We start from the raw sequence: 14,755 nt of genomic DNA on the forward strand, positions 1-14,755 counted from the left end.
AAAACAAAAGAAAAGAAAATTGATGGGAACATTATATACCAAAATATTAACAATTTTCTCTAAATGACGACTCTATGAATAATTTTTGTCAGCTTTATATATTTTTTTAAAAAATTCTGCTTTCTAATAAATCTGAAAAGTAAAAAACGAGCACTTTAAGAGTGATCTCTTCATCATTATCTTTAATTGCTTTGAAAAACAAAACATGTGGTGGGTAAGAAAGCCAGACAACATGGCTAAATACTCCCCAACAAATTTGTACCGTTTCTTTCTGAGATCTTTCTTTACTTTGAGTGGCGATATTGCTTCCTAAGAGACTACAACACATCTTACTTGCATGAGCTACATTCATTTCAAACCTAAGAAAAGCAGGGTACTTCAGACTACAGCTAAGCTGGATGTATTAAGTGGCCTGGAATGTGTAATAACAGGCAGACAGATGGAGCTAAAGTCTTTCCTGGGCAGACAGCTCTATACCAACCAACAAAGGTGAAACATGTGATATGGGTAGTCTTTGCATGTGTCCTGGGTCTTTGTCGCTATTAAAAAAAGAAAAAATATTTAAAATGCATATCATTAAACGCCACAGGCAGACAATGTGCTTCCCTACCACACCAGCCCATGGACTCATGCGTGGCTGTCATGAAGTCTTCAAGAAAGCCCACTTTCTGATAGAAATGATAATGTTCTGAAATCAAATCAAACACACACACACACGCATGCATACAAGATCAATGCAAACACCATAAGTGGCCTCGGTTATTATTTTTGAATTACATTGTGTATGAGTCAGCTCCTCTTCTTGGTTGGAAGCAGAAATAACTGAATTTGTCTGACTTTAGCAGAAAGGGCTTCACTGAAAGGTTACTAAAGAAAGCACAGAATGACTGGGAAGGTCTTGACAACTGCAGTGTGCAGGAAAGAGCTAGCTGCCTGACAGTGCCAGTCTCACATCTCTTCAGGAAGGCCTAACTGACCCTTGGTCAGCTCCTGAAAACTTTGGCCCTGCAATACTCCCTGTGCTGCTAATGAATATGTTTGTTTTATACACCCGGGGTCCTGACACCTGCTGCCCAAGCTTATCTAGGTGGTTCGTACCAAGTCAACAGCATGATGTATGGTGGTCACCAGCTTTCCTCCTGGAAATAGGTGCCTATGTGACCAGCCCCCGATAAAAGCTCTAGCCTCTGAGACCCAAGCTGCCCTCCCTGGGCTTAGACACTCGGCTTACATCACTGAAGTTCATTGCTGGAGGAATGAATGTGTCTTGTGCAAATCCACAGGAAGATTGTAGAGGCCACTGCCTGGTGCATTTGTTTTCCTTGTTGATGCCACTGCATGTTTTTTCACTGTGATGAACCATAGTCCTGAGTCTCACTGAGCCCTGTGAGCCCTTCTAGTGAGTCACAGAACTTAAGAATGGTCTCAGGCACCAGAAATACATTCTAAGACAGCCAGGCAGAAGCCAACACCCAGAACAAAGGCCAGGCACAGAACCAGTCTTGAGTGGATGTTGCTGCTGCCATCACACAACACCAGAGGCCACAGCCTGCCCCCTCCCAGCTCTTTCAAGACCAACGCAGGACACTGGAGATCCACTGGCTCCCAGGTACTGTAACTGAAACTAGGGTTTCTCAGGCTTGGTGCTGTAGACATTTGGAGCCAGAGAATTATTTTTCATGGGAACATTCTATGCATCAGAGTATGTTTAGCAGCACCTCTGGTCCTTACACACTAGATGCCAGCAGCTCCCTCCCAGTCATTATGGTTGAAACTGTCTGCTGACATTGCCATATGACTTCTGGGGTCAAATCTGTGCTCAGTTAAGGAGCATTGACTTAGAAGAAGCTAGGTCAGGTGTCCACAGAGTAGCTACAAGCTACAATCTGACTCAGATTCTGCAACTTCTCCTTTCCCACCAAAATTCCTATTGCAGAGCAATGCCAGACAGGGGACGGGTGTTCCAATGTGAGGCAGGCAAAACACCGGCACCCGTCTGCTTTGCAACACACTTGGGACTTTTGTCAATATGGCTGCCTTGGTGAAGGTGAAGCCTCACGAACAATAGGAATTGTCAGGTCTGCTTTCTAAGGAGAACTTTGTTTACTAACAGTCTCGCTCCTGAATTAAGAGCTGTGCGGGACTGATTAAAAAGGTGGCATTGCATTAAGAAATGAAAGGCTCATGTTTCAATAAGCATCTCTGATAAGAAGAAAATTGCTAGTTAGTGCACATGAAATCAACAGGCTGCTTGATGCCTATCGAAATGTGTACTCCGTTTGCAGAAAATCCAAACGAAGAGTGAATAAATACATTTTAAAACGTTACCGGCTAAAATCATTGATGAACTCTCCATGGTCTTTGCCTTTATGGAACTTCCACACGATATCCTCTAAAGGGGGAGGGCAGGAGGGCAGGAGGGCAGGAGGGGTGCTTGTTGCCGTGGCAGTGGGTGCGGTGTGTGGAATGGCCTCTAGTGCTGCATGACAGTGCTGTCCTCACAGCAGCTGCCTCCCTGCTTTCACCCTGATGGCCTGGGAAGGGGAGTTTCATGAGAGAGAAGTGTGAATCTGCACCTGGAACATCTGGGCTTATTAGGCCTAGGATTTTTCTGCACATTTGTGCTTTGTCAAATAATATAAATAAGTTCCTAAAAGACAGAGGGTAGATATAAATTAATTGAAAGAAGAGAGCACAATCCAAAACATGCTTTTACAGAGAGCTCAGAGGAAAAAAAAAAAAAAAGTGGAGAAACAAAAGAGGCTCTCCAAGCTTCCAGACTGTGAGCTAGTGCAGAGACAATGATCAGAGAGATGACTGGGAGAATGGAGAGGTGGCAGCTGGTCAGTTTGCCGCATCCCCACCCCCAGTCCTCATTCATCCCTCTTATAGCAATCACAGGGCACTTGGCTGCAGAACACAGGCAGGAAAAGCACCTGGAGGTGGAAGGGACAACACGGCAGAAACTCAAGTGTCTACCAAGACCCAGGAAAAAGGGGAGAGACTTTGCAGCCACTGGCATGTCAGCCCTCGCAATCTGTCCTGCCTCTACCTCAGAATTACTCAAAACAGGCTGAGGCAAGCAGTATGCCACTTAAACCCACAGGGTAAAGGGAAATCTCAAATGTAAAGATAAGCAATTTTTTTAAAAAAACAAAAGCAACACCATTAAAGTGAGACATACACATTTTAAAAAAGTAGAATAAACAGCATCTCATGAAGTGGGGTTAATATAACAAAAGGAGGTAAACTTTAAGTGAAGTATAGCATTCTGAGATGAATGTCAGAGGATCCTTCTCCCATGAAACTATAACAGATTTATCATAATATGTAATATTTCTAAAATAAGAATAAAATATACACATTTAATAATATTTATAAAACTATTATTGACTTAATTGGAATATTTTTGATGATTACATTATTTTGAATTTAATTACTAAGGAATATTCCTCCAGCTTGACAGATTCAAAAAGATTAATATGTTGGGGTAATAGTTTTTCAACAAAATATAATTTACTTATTGTTACATAGTTCGTATTTCTCCATTTTGTTCACAAGCATGAAATAAAATATATCCATTAAACTATTCTAATATAAAATTAAGTTAATTCATGAAAAAGAAAGGAAATGGGTCCCTTCACATTATTTATTCTTAGTGAATCCACTATGGCTTGAGTTGATTACTGCTTTCTTTAATATCTACATATTAAGGAACTACAAAATAATCTATTCTAGGAGTTTGTTTTGCCATTGCATCCACAGGCATTGTAAATATGCCCATCGATACTTTCTAGACTTAATGAATTCATATTTTTGGAAAGATGGAATTTGAATTGGAAAGCTTTTGAAAGACAGCCCAGTCAAAAGATTTGAACAGATACTTGGAGAGAAGATTTTAAGCATGTAAAAAAAAAGCTCAACATATTAATAATTAAGGTAATCTCATTTAAACCATATAAGATAACACTATGAAATCTAGTAGAATGGGAGGAAAGAAAGATAAATAAAAAGAAGGAAAGGAGGAAAAAAGAAAGAGGAAGGAAGGAAGAGGAAAAGAAGAAAAGAGGGAGGGGGAGGGGGGGAGGAGGGAGGGAGGGAAAGGAAAGGAAAATAAAAGGAAGGAAGGAAAAAGGGAAGGGAAGGGAAGGGAGAGAGAGGAAGGGAGGGGAGGAAGGCAGGCAAGCAGGCAGGCAGGCAATACCAAATAATGATGAGAATATAATGGAAAAAGAGAAGAGCAAGTGAAGAAGGGAGGGAGGCAATACCGAATGATGGTGAGAATATGATGGAACAACTGGAACTCTGATATACTGCTAGTGAGAATTCCAAATGGATTAGCTATTTTGGAAAACAATTTGACAGCTTTTTATAAAATTAAACATTTGTTTGCCATTCAACTCAGAAACACTACACTGTGTTCACATACAAAATCTGTAAATTAATGTTTCTACTGGTTGTATTCATGATGTCCCGTAACTAAAAACAACCCAACAACCTCACTTTCAGTAGATGAGAAAATAAACCGTGGTTCATTTATACTAGAGAATATGGCTCAGTGTGCACTGATGCGAGTGACGACATTGATGGATCTCAGATGCATTATAAGTGAAAGAAGCCAGACTCAAAAGGTTGCATTTCTAGGATTCCATTTATATGACATTCTAGAAAAAGCAAAATATAGAGATAGAAATCACAACAGTGGTTGCTAAAGTTGGGAGACCGGGGATAAAAATGACAAAAAAGGGGCACCAGGGAAGTTTGGGGGTCCCACAGAAATGTTATCTGATTGTGGTATGACTCTAAGCATATGTTCAAAAGAAGAAGTACATGTTAAAAATAATACATTTTATTACATGTAAATTACATCTTTATAAATAGAAAAACAAAAACAAGAAAACTACTGTGGAATAAGTGGAGCCCGAGATTTTGAGGTGAGCTCATAAAGAGTGATTTGGGGTGCTCTCCTCATACCAGGCATTCTCGTGAACTCCTCTCCACATTGTGCCTTTGGGTTTCATGACTACTGTCACATGAGGTGAGATTTCATTCTGAGATGAACAGCGAGAAAATGGGCATTCTAGGAAAGTATAAATTCCCAGTGACCTAACCGGAGAGGCTTGAGGATCACTGGTTCAAAGCTCCAGTGTATGACGATGCTGACTGGATGCTCTTTGCAGCCAGGCCAGGCCATGGCTGCTAAGTACCCTCTGACTTCCGCTTGGGGACAAGATGGGATGGCACCCAGAAAACAGCGGTGTTTGCCGAAGTCATGTAGCGCTTTTGGGACATTGTTCCACCAGACCCAGGTGTCCCTGTTCCTCTCTTAGGTAGCACCCATTCATCTATATCTCAATTTTGCACCAAGGGGACTTGGTAAATTTATTTAGAGGCCATGCACAGAGATGGCCCCAAATGGCAAATCCAATTGAGCAGTTAGGAATTGCTGTTTTTGAGAGTCCAATGTGCAAAGGGATGGATCAAAACAAAAATGTGGACTGGCACTGAAGGAGGTCATGGAAGGGGAGGGGGAGGGGAGAAAGAAAGGAAAGAAAGGAAAGAAAGGAAAGAAGATGGGAAGGGAAGGGAAGGAAGAAAGAAAGAAAGAGAAAGAAAAAGGAAGGAAGGAAGGAAGGAAGGAAGGAAGGAAGGAAGGAAGGAAGGAAGGAAGGAAGGAAGGAAGGAAGGAAGGAAGGAAGGAAGGAAGGAGGGAAGGAAAAAAATAGAAAGAGAAAATAAAAGATAAAATTCAGGAAAGGGGAAAACTACTTTTTATATCAACTACCACCACAATGACAAAATTTCTAAAAAAGACAAAAGGCTTTTAAATACTCAATTGATGCATTGCTATTTTAGGTCGTGTTTCCTTTACACTTACCAAAATATTACTGGAAGCCCACAGTTATCACCTGCCTCCTATTTTCTTACCCCTTGACTTTCACCCAACCCCTGAAGTCAGTTACTTTCCTGACTTTAAAGACAAAAAGAAAAGGATTTGAGTGTCTGCCCCACTGTTGGAGGTGTACAAAAAAAGGTGTGCTTCAATGGGAAATAACACAATTTCTAGACTTTAGAGGTTATCACATTCTAAGTTTTCACTGTCTTTGAGCTATTTTACAAACCTGTAAGTTGCAGGTAACTGATGAACACCACAAATTCCGCCCCTCTCATAGGGGTGTAATTGGTTTCCCTCCCCACTGACACCATTCCCATGGAAAAACCAGTTTTGACTCCATTTGCATATTCATTTCACTATTGCTGACAAATAAATGTTGGTTTTGATCCCCATTTCAACTGGTTATAACATTTTCCTAGCTCCCTCACTGAATGAGTTAAATCAAATCTTTAATGCATGTTCATTTGTCCATCTGCAGGAGGTACAGCCCACCTGAATACCACCAGCACGAGGGGTCTAGTTGGAGGCTAGAATGGACAGCTCCTTTGGGCAGCCCACACTTGACCACAGTCAGCGCTTTTGGCTTGAGACCAAAAGTGGAGCAAACTCAGTTCTGTCTTCCCAGTCGTGCTTTCCTCTGAGCTGGCTCCAAGTCTGCCCCCAGGAAATATCTGTTCAGAATTAAAAGCACTTAACACTGATTTGTATGTACACGATACAAAAAAAAAAAAATCAGCATTAAAGGTTATAATGTGCTCATTCTTTGTCATATAATTGGACCTAATAAAGAAACATCACATTAGTTACCTAGTAAATTTCTACTTATTACTAAATTAACAGCTATCCTCACATACATCAAATATTGTCAACACTTTCCTGGAAGCTACTGCCACCGCAAATTGAGCCAATCAAATAATTAATTGAAGTAAAATGACTCCTGTCCAGCAGAATGGATGTGAGATGCATTTACTCGTTCTATCAAATCCTTCCTTTTCCAGAATGTATCATTTTCAAAGGAGATCTGAGGCGGGGCTCTGGCTTACTCATTGAAGACTGCATAAAATATTTTGAAGCTATTCAGAAAAAAAAAAAAAAAGCATTAAAAACAACTTTCATATTGGAGGTTAAGTGGCAGAAATCTTTTTAGAGCAAAGTTCCTTTGTTTTGTATGCTATTTCCTGAGTGCAGTGAACTTACTAAGCACTTTGATGTAGCAAAAATTGTGATGTGCATATGTACAAATGATCCAAACACAGCAAAAAGCAGCTAAAAAAATCAATAAAGCAGCTTTTTAACAAATGCATTCCGAACTGGATCAAAGAGATAGCCTGGCAGCTACATGCTACTGATCTAACACTCATTACATTTTCATTTCAAGGAAACATCTTTTGCAACAGAAAGGTGAAGTCTGTCTGAGGCAGGAGGAAAGCTTCTTTTTAAATAGGAACTAAATAAATATAGGGCCTGTGTGGGTCTCTGCAAACAAATCAGTGCGGAGGGGCTCGCCTTTGAAAGAAAGGCCTCTACAAATTCCACGAGGGAGCTTTTCATTGATTTTTCCATCTTCCTCACTGTCCTTCCCCAGAATAGACTTTCATATGTAAATATTAATATGTGGTCAAGAGCAAACACTTGCTTACGGATACTGGTATTTTTGTTTTGTTTTGTTCTTTAAGGTATAGTCACTGGGAACTGGGAGCTGTAAAAGCTTACCCATATCTGATTTGATAATGATATTCACCATTGATCTTATAGCCCAAGGGAGGGGCCCCTTTCAGAATGTTTCCAGGCACAAAAGATTTTTTTCAATGAGTTCACTCAGGTTTGTTTGTCTTTCAATCTTCACGTGGCGATAAGCCTTGAGAACGGTTTTTTGCCCTGTGTTCTGATCATATACACGCATTCCAGGTTATCTTACCCAGGGCTTCCTGCCTAACAGGGACATTCTTGCCTCTCGCAAAATGCTGTGTCAATCAGATTTTTGTGCCGATTCTCATCTTGCCCCTCAGCCTCTCCACATCTCATTTTCCCATTTTACTAACATGAAAACTCATCATTGCTTGTATCACTGGGTTAAAATAAAACATAACTGACTCTCAATTAGCTTCTGGCAATATGACAGAAGGAGGAAATAGATGAAAAAAGCTCAGAGACAGAAAAATCTTTTTTAAAATTTTTTTTAAGAACTCCCTCATGCAAACATCTATCTAGAATAAAATGTCACCAGCACTGTTGTAAGATCGGATCAAAAAAAAAAAAGGTAAGACTTTCCGTGTTTTGGCCAGGCCCTTAGAACAGAGGTGGGGATTACCAAAGTAGGAAAACAGAACAGCCTCATCTCCAGGTGGGGTGAGAGGCACCTGGACGGCATGACCACGTGAATGATGCTTGGAAGGAGAGTCTTCTGGAATGCATAACATTCCCCCGAAGAAAAGAATGAAGCCTGACAGGAGATGAAAGCCATTGCCCAGCACTTTTGAGTTCCTAAATAACCTACCAGAAGAGCTAAGAAAATTGTGTATAGAAGTCAGGCCAAAAAAGAAAAAAAGATTAGATTAGGGAAGGGGAAACCTTTGTGTGCGTACACATCCAAACACACGTCCACACAAACACACACTCATCACTCCAACCTTCCAGGCACCTGCAAATTGGGAAGTATCTCCAATACATTTTGAAAGAAATGAGGTGTAAGTAATTGAATGATATTCCAAATAGCTTATTCATACCAGTTATTTTATAAGAAACATGGAGAAAATACTCTGATTATATAAAGTGAGCTTTTCTAATCTAAGAGTATATTTATGATGTTAGTTGCTGTGTTGACATAAATAGGTATTATACAAATATATTCTCACCATAAAAAGGCAAATAGTATATACATTTTGAAGTTAAACGTTTAGTTTAAATCATTGTTATTTAGGTGTCTGAATGTGAAAATAATGAACATTTATGAACGATTTCTGAAACAGGAATGAGGAACCTGAAAAAATGAGAGATGATTATGAAGTTCAATTGATACTCAGCTCAAAACAAAATTAATATAAGAGTCAGAAACCAGGGGCCAGGCGCGGTGGCTCACGCCTGTAATCCCAGCACTCTGGGAGGCCGAGGCGAACAGATCATGAGGTCAGGAGTTCAAGACCAGCCTTGCCAATACGGTGAAACCCCGTCTCTACTGAAAATACAAAAAAAAAAAAATTGCTGGGCGTGGTGGCACATGCCTGTAATCTCAGCTACTTGGAAGGCTGAGGCAGGAGAATCACTTGAACCCAGGAGGCAGAGGTTGCGGTGAGCGGAGATCACACCATGACACTCCAACCTGGGCGACAGAGCAAGACTCTGTCTCAAAAACAAAAGCAAAAAGCTCTTAGAAAGAGCTAGAAACCACAGAGATATACATGGAGACTGACTGTCCACATTTTCCAAAAGAAAATGAAATATCTTGGGGAATAAGAGAAAAACATTATATAAAGATGCATTATAATGTATAATACAGTAATACTTAAATTCTCCAGAAACCAGCTATCCAGGCACTTTCCTCATATGGAAGAGTCACTCAACAAAGGCCCACCATCCTGTGTCTAGCAGGCTCCTTTTTCACTGCCTCAGATGAGATTCTACATTTCTCATCTCTGGCTTCCCTCCTAACAGCTCTCTCAGGGCCTTCTCCAGTCTTTTCTGGAGTGCAAGTCCTCATCCTAAACTTGCTCAGTTAGAACCTCTCTCTGCCCTGCACCCACCCCAGTCACCCACTCAAGGCAGATCCTGCTGCAGGAGCTGGGAGTCCCCACCCTGTGGCCTTCTCAAGGATGTCATTCCTTCTGTTCTTTTATCTTTCTTGTATCTGCACCACGATATCTTATTCTCCATTGAATCACTGTACTCAGTGTGCAGACATGCTTGACTGTATCTCATCTTTATAAAAAACACATAAATAACAGCAACAAAACCAAATTCCCTTTAGCTGGCATTCTCCTTTACTGCTGCCCCATTTTCCTCTCAATTTTCCCCACACAATCTTTCTCACCTCTTCCTCCTCTCAGGAAATGGGAAACCCTATTCACCTACATCTAGTAGTCTCTTTTTGAAATTAAGTACATGTTTATTAGTAGTTTAAATCTTTGGTATTTACAGGTCCAAATTTGAAAAAATATGGACTTTACACAATTTCTGATAGATGAGTAACCAGAAAAAAATGAGAAATGTTTATGGAATTCAACAGATACAGAACCCAAAATAAAATTAATATAAGACTGATTCCTGAGGGCTGGGCACGGTGGCTCACGCCTGTAATCCCAGCACTTTGGGAGGCCGAGGCGGGCAGATCATGAGGTCAGGAGATCGAGACCATCCTGGCTAACATGGTGAAATCCCATCTCTACTAAAAACACAAAAAATTAGCCAGGCATGGTGGCGGGAGCCTGTAGTCCCAGCTACTTGGGAGGCTGAGGCAGGGGAATGGTATGAACCCAGGAGGTGGAGCTTGCAGTGAGCTGAGATCGTGCCACTGCACTCCAGCCTGGGCGACAGAAGACTCTGTCTCAAAAAAAAAAAAAAAAAAAATTACTGATTCATGATTTTTAGGAGGGAAGGCAGAGTTGAGAAATGCCAAATTGCATCACAGGGAGTAGACAGTGGAGTGTTGCTCAACCCAGGAATATTCTTGATTTTACCATCTTCCTGCCTCATCCCTGCCCTCAGCCCATGTCAACACACCCACCAGCAGGTCCTGTTCCTACTATCTGAAAATGTATCTCACATCTCTCCACTCAGCTCTACTTCCAGTTGAGGTCACCATCATCCCTTATGTAGACACCTGAAATAACCCCCTATCTGATCCCATACTTTCCCCTCTACAGTGTACTCCTCATCTCTAGTAGCAAGTGTGATCATCTTCACCCACTGTGTCAAACCCTATGTTATACTCCTTCGTACAATTCTTTGGTGACTTTCCATTGAACTTAGAATAAAATCAAAATGCTCTCCATTGTCTCCCAGCCTCTGGTGATCTGAATCACATCTCTTGTCAACCTTGTCTTCTTTTTAGTTTCACTCAGCTCCAGCCATGTTGTCTTTTTGCATTCCTCTTTGACACCACTTATGTGGCTCATTCTTTATCATTCTGTTGGACATAGAGAGAGACCTTCCTGCTTCCCTAATCTAAAATAGAATATAAGCTCCTTAAAGGCAGGGGGTTCATTGCTACCAAGTTTTCCATAGTATTTCCAAAGCATCAGTCGCATAGTGGATGCTAAGTACGTATTTGCCGCTAAAATGGTAAAGAATCAGGAGAACAGAAGAAATAAAACTTCTCAATGGGGTCAAAACAAGTAGTACAAAGCAAATGCTATAAAACTTGAAAACTTGATTCATAAGAAAGCTTCTTGAGTTTATGGATGTTTTCTTTAAACATCAAAAAAACAACTTAAATTAACTGGGGACCTGGTTTCCATATTCTCAGCCTAGTAGGAAGGGAGAAAGAGCTCCAGTTGCCCCCCAAGTAACAGATTCTAACTGAGAGATACACCAACTGAGGACAGAAGCCGTATCTACTTCACGAGCTTTGTGTCCCTCACATCTAGTACACTGCCTCTCCACAACAGACAGCCACATGTTAGTTGAATGAATGGACAAGTAACTCTAATAACCTGTGCCAAATAGAAGTGAATGCAAAGAACTAGGAAAGGACACAAAAATCGATAACAGATGTAGGTTGGGAGATCATGATAGCCGAGTGAGCCAAATCTGAAAAATTATGTAGCATTAGAACATGTGGAATAGGCAAGAAAAACTATCCACTCTATGAAAACCACAAGTGCAAATCCAACTTCTTCCACCCCAACTATATGAGTAAATATGTTGCAGAAAGCCTGAACAATTCTGTGAGTCTTCTCTAAAATCACTTGGGATTTTAAAAGCTAGTCATTTTCTTTAAATATGCAATTTAAAGACTCAATTACAGTCAGTATAGGTTTGGATTCTTCCTTTTCTATATGCAGTCAACCATACTTAAGTCACCTTGAAATACAACAAAAGCAAAACCCTTCCTCTGAGGACAACAGTAACAGCAACGACTTTACATATGTCTACAAGACGTTGTAATTTAGCCAACACTTGCGCTTACTTAAACTACTTTATCATCCACAGTGCATCTGTAAGTAGATACACTGTCTCCATGATTCAGACCTGAAAGCTCGGATTTGGAGAAGCACAGGTATTTATGCATGGTTGCATAGAGAAATTGAACCATTATTTGGATTCAGATTTAGTAACTTTAAATCAGCTGCTGCCCACCACGTAAGCATGCCATGACTACTCTTCCCTATTCTTGGACAGATTTTCTCTGCTACGTTTTTATCTTCTTTTCTACCCTGCTGGGGAGGCACCAGAAGGAAACTTGAAGACCCCCAAAGTTGTGTGTCAGTGTATGCCAAGAATGATTCAGATGGTGCATTGTACCACTTTGTATACCATCTTGTTGTGTATTTAGTGTGGCTCAGTAAATCACACAACCCCAGCACAATGAAACCACAAATAATTTGTGTCTTTTGTCTTTGTTTAGACAGAAAAGATCATCCATAAAATGACCAAATATCTTGGAAGCCCAACCCTCTTTTTCTGATCCATACTTCGATAGCTTAACTGAATTCAGCAGAGTAGCATTATTAGAGAAGTAATGAATCGTAACAGTTGGGATCATGAACCCTGGAGCCAACTTGCCTTTGTCAAAGCCTGGCTCCCCGACTTACCAGAGGAGAGAACTTTGACAAATGATTGCACCTCTACAAGCCTCAACTGCACTTCTACAAATTACTGTACGTCTACAGGCCTCTTTATCTATGAAATGGAGATAACAGTAGGGTTGTCATCAGAATAAACTAAGTTAAAACAAAGGTCAAACCAGCTCACTGTTTGTTTTTATAAATAAATTTGTATTGGAACACAGCCAAAATCATTTGTTTATGTATTGTCTGTGGCCACTTTTGCACTGCAGTGGCAGAGTTACGTAGTAATAACCTAGATCTCATGGCCCACAAAACCTAAAATATATAGTATCTGTTCCTTTACAGAAAAAGTTTGTTGACTCTTGAGTTAATACATGAAAAACATTTAGAATGGTCCATGGAATAAGCGCTTAGCATCTTTTCTTTTCTTCTTCCTCTTTTTTTTCTTTCCTTTCTTCCTCTATATATCTATCTCTCTATCTTTCTATTTATCTATCTTTTGTTTTATGAGACAGGGTCTTGATCTGTCACCCAGGCTAGAGAGCAGTGGTGCGATCTCGGCTCACTGCAACCTCCGCCTCCTGGGCTCAAGTGATCCTCTCAACTCAGCCTACTGAGTAGCTGCAACTACAGGCATGCACCACCATGTGGCTAATTGTTGTATTTCTTATTTATTTTTTTATTTTATTTATTTTTTTTTTTGTAGAGACAGGATTTTGACATGTTGCCCAGGTTGGTCTCAAACTCCTGGCCTCAAGCGATCTGCCGGCCTTGGCCTCCCTGGCCACTGCACCCAGTCCTATATATCTATCTTTGTGTGTGTATGTGTATGTAGTGTGTGTGTGTGTGTGTGTGTGTGTGTGTGATGTGTGTGATATTACTTAGTTTATGGCAAGTACTTACGATGTTTTTTCTACTTCCTGTAATGTAAAATAATTTAATCTCTACTCTTATGCAGAGGCCCAGAGATTGAGAGTCACGGGTCAAACAATTTGGGATTGGACAAGATTATCCTTATACATTTCTTTGAACCCTTCAATTTCAGAAAATTCAAAACCAAATTCAAATAGAAGTAACAGAATTTACTTTGAAAGGGTTTTGAGTCTCATAAAAATGTGTAATTGTGCATTTGAGTGTATAGCCTGTATATCCAGTTAAATGATACCCACACTCCTTAGGGGAAGATCACACATCCATCAACTATTGAAGTCAGAACTGGCCGTGTCACTTGTTTTTGCCAATGAAACAAGAGAAGAAGTGAGGAAAGAGTTTTAAGAGCTAGTTTGGGACTTACTGTGTTCTCTTTTTCTCAGCGCTCCTGAGATTCAAAATTCCCCAGATGCAGCCTGCTCCCTCAGTGTGGAGGGTCCACGAGTAAGGACCATGAAAGTCCCAGCTGAGCCACCAGGGCGAATGGAGTAAGCGAGAAATTCATTAGCCTTTGTTGTTTGAAGGTGCTGAAGGTTGTTAGCCTACTACAACATAGCCTATTCTGATTGACACAGTGTTCAATGTCTGCCCTTTGTCCAGAGTATAAAACTTCCCAGGAGAAAAGGAGACAAATCATATTTAATATTAATAATCATATTCATATTTACTATTGAGACCTGGCATCTACTATAGAACTTGACATATACATAGAGTTTAATAAAAGAAGTTATCTGGTAGCATGTGAATAGTTAATAGAAGAGGTAAATGACAATATAGACAACATAGATGTTATAATTACTATTAAGTGCTATAAACAAAGAGGGTGCCCTTTATGACCTAGATTCCCTGGGAGGCAAGGAGTAAATGCTAATGGGTGTCTACCATGGAGCCCAACAGGAAGGTGTGTTGACCAGGAAAGCAGAAGTGAAAAGGAAAGGGAAGGGTTGTACTAACAATTAATTAAGCAGGAAAGCACAAAGTATGTCCAAAATTAGAGAACAGACACATTTGACAGAAGCAGAGGCAGAGGGTTCATACAGAGGTGGGGTAAGAATAAAATCTACATGATATGCACGCATTGTTGGATAAAACCCAAATTTGCAAACATTTTTGTTGGTTTAAATGGTGTATAGTCAACACTTAAAAATGGTTCAAATTGTGGATTTTATGTTATGTATATTTTACCACAACAAAGCAATATATT

General features: G+C 40.3%; 1 protein-coding gene and 1 long non-coding RNA gene across 2 annotated transcripts in view; both read right to left on the reverse strand.

Annotated features, from left to right (window-relative positions):
* Positions 1-14,755, reverse strand: part of DSCAM (Down syndrome cell adhesion molecule) — a 909,566-nt gene that overhangs the window by 647,038 nt on the left and 247,773 nt on the right. The gene's annotated exons all lie outside the window — the stretch shown is intronic.
* LOC105542581 overlaps positions 2,574-14,755 on the reverse strand; it is a 12,601-nt gene continuing 419 nt past the window's right edge. Inside the window, exons 2-4 of the long non-coding RNA XR_001006498.1 lie at positions 13,916-14,017; positions 4,905-5,051; positions 2,574-2,936 (exon numbers count right to left, since the gene is read on the reverse strand). This is a non-coding gene — a long non-coding RNA (uncharacterized LOC105542581). The remainder of the gene's footprint in view (positions 2,937-4,904; positions 5,052-13,915; positions 14,018-14,755) is intronic.

Source organism: Mandrillus leucophaeus, unplaced genomic scaffold (genome assembly GCF_000951045.1).
Source record: "Mandrillus leucophaeus isolate KB7577 unplaced genomic scaffold, Mleu.le_1.0 Scaffold262, whole genome shotgun sequence".
In the NCBI taxonomy this organism is placed as follows: Eukaryota; Metazoa; Chordata; class Mammalia; order Primates; family Cercopithecidae; genus Mandrillus; species Mandrillus leucophaeus.